Raw genomic sequence first — 2,500 nt, forward strand, 5'->3', positions numbered from 1 at the left:
GGGAAAACGGGTCATTTTCGTGTTGCCACATTGCATGCGAACGGCATGAAACTTCCAGAGGCATTTGCAGCAGGAATGCATGTGCAGTCAAAAAAGTGAATATTTTTCACGGATAGACCCCGTGAAACGCTAGAAATTGGCGGCGATGTCTCTCTTGTGGCTCACGGGGCTGTTAGGGTGGCACAGAAATCCCTCGGAATGGGAAAACGGGTCATTTTCGTGTCGCCACATTGCATGCGAACCGCATGAAACTTCCAGAGGCATTTGCAGCAGAAATGCATGTGCAGTCAAAAAATTGAATATTTTTCACGGATAGACCCCGTGAAACGCTAGAAATTGGCGGGGATGTGTCTCTTGTGGCTCACGGGGCTGTTAGGGTGGCACAGAAATCCCTCGGAATGGGAAAAAACGGGTCATTTTCGTGTCGCCACATTGCATGCGAACCGCATGAAACTTCCAGAGGCATTTGCAGCAGGAATGCATGTGCACTCAAAAAATGTGATATTTTTCACGGAGAGACCCCGTGAAACGCTAGAAGTGGGCGGGGATGTCTCTCTTGTGGCTCACGGGGCTGTTAGGGTGGCACAGAAATCCCTCGGAATGGGAAAACGGGTCATTTTCGTGTCGCCACATTGCATACGAACCGCATGAAACTTCCAGAGGCATTTGCAGCAGGAATGCATGTGCACTCAAAAAAGTGAATATTTCTCACGGATAGACCCCGTGATACGCTAGAAATTGGCGGGGATGTCTCTCTTGTGGCTCACGGGGCTGTTAGGGTGGCACAGAAATCCCTCGGAATGGGAAAACGGGTCATTTTCGTGTCGCCACATTGCATGCGAACCGCATGCAACTTCCAGAGGCATTTGCAGCAGAAATGCATGTGCAGTCAAAAAAAAATTGATATTTTTCACGGATAGACCCCGTGAAACGCTAGAAATTGGCGGGGATGTGTCTCTTGTGGCTCACGGGGCTGTTCGGGTCGCACAGAAATCCCTGGGAATGGGAAAACGGGTCATTTTCGTGTTGCCACATTGCGTACGAACCGCATGAAACTTCCAGAGGCATTTGCAGCAGGAATGCATGTGCACTCAAAAACTTCTATATGTTTCACGGATAGACCCCGTGAAACGCTAGAAATTGGCGGGGATGTGTCTCTTGTGGCTCACGGGGCTGTTAGGGTGGCACAGAACTCCCTCGGAATGGGAAAAGGGGTCATTTTCGTGTTGCCACATTGCATAGGAACGCCATGAAACTTCCAGAGGCATTTGCAGCAGAAAGGCACGTGCACTCAAAAATTTTAATATTTTTCACGCATAGACCCCGTCAAACGCTAGAAGTTGGCGGGGATGTCTCTCTTGTGGCTCACGGGGCTGTTAGGGTCGCACAGAAATGCCTCGGAATGGGAAAACGGGTCATTTTTGTGTGGCCACATTGCATAGGAACGGCATGAAACTTCCAGAGGCATTTGCAGCAGGAATGCATGTGCACTCAAAAACGTCTATATTTTTCACGGATAGACCCCGTGAAACGCTATAAATTGGCGGGGATGTCTCTCTTGTGGCTCACGGGCGCTGTTAGTTAGGGTCGCACAGAAATCCCTCGGAATGGGAAAAGGGGTCATTTTCGTGTTGCCACATTGCGTACGAACGGCATGAAACTTCCAGAGGCATCTGCAGCAGAAATGCATGTGCACTCAAAAACGTCTATATTTTTCACGGATAGACCCCGTGAAACGCTAGAAATTGGCGGGGATGTGTCTCTTGTGGCTCACGGGGCTGTTAGGGTCGCACAGAAATCCCTCGGAATGGGAAAACGGGTCATTTTCGTGTTGCCACAATTGGCATACGAACGGCATGAAACTTCCAGAGGCATTTGCAGCAGAAATGCATGTGCACTCAAAAACGTGAATATTTTTTCACGGATAGACCCCGTCAAACGCTCGAATTTGGCGGGGATGTTTCTCTTGTGGGTCACGGGGCTGTTCGGCTCGCACAGAACTCCCTTGGTCCACCTGATTCGTGCATACAGGCAGCAACTAAAACTCTGTAAACCTGCTGTGAGGACATCTAAACAGTGGACCAGTGAGGCTGTGGAAGATTTGCGGGCGTGCTTAGACTGTACTGACTGGGATATGTTCACGACTGCTACCAATAGTCTGGATGAACTCACAGAGGCTGTGTACATCAGCTTCTGTGAGGACTGCTGTATCCCAACACGTACCAGGGTGAACTTTAACAACAACAAGCCCTGGTTCTCAGCAAAGCTCAAAAGGTTGAGGTTGGAGAAGGAGGAAGCGTTTAGGAGTGGGGATAGAGACAGATTCAAGGAGTCGAAGAACAGGTTTAGCAAAGCGGTGAGAGAGGCTAAACGACTGTACTCAGAGACACTAAAACACCAGTTCTCTACTAACGACGCTGCTTCTGTCTGCCAAAGGGCTCAGGCACATCACCAACTACAAACCCAGAGCGCCCCACACCACTAACGACTCCCGCCTAGC

This window comes from Petromyzon marinus, unplaced genomic scaffold, assembly GCF_048934315.1.
Source record: "Petromyzon marinus isolate PM22_M1 ecotype Great Lakes invasive population unplaced genomic scaffold, UKy_Petmar_22M1.pri1.0 PM_G_Scaffold_6, whole genome shotgun sequence".
NCBI classification, from domain to species: Eukaryota; Metazoa; Chordata; class Hyperoartia; order Petromyzontiformes; family Petromyzontidae; genus Petromyzon; species Petromyzon marinus.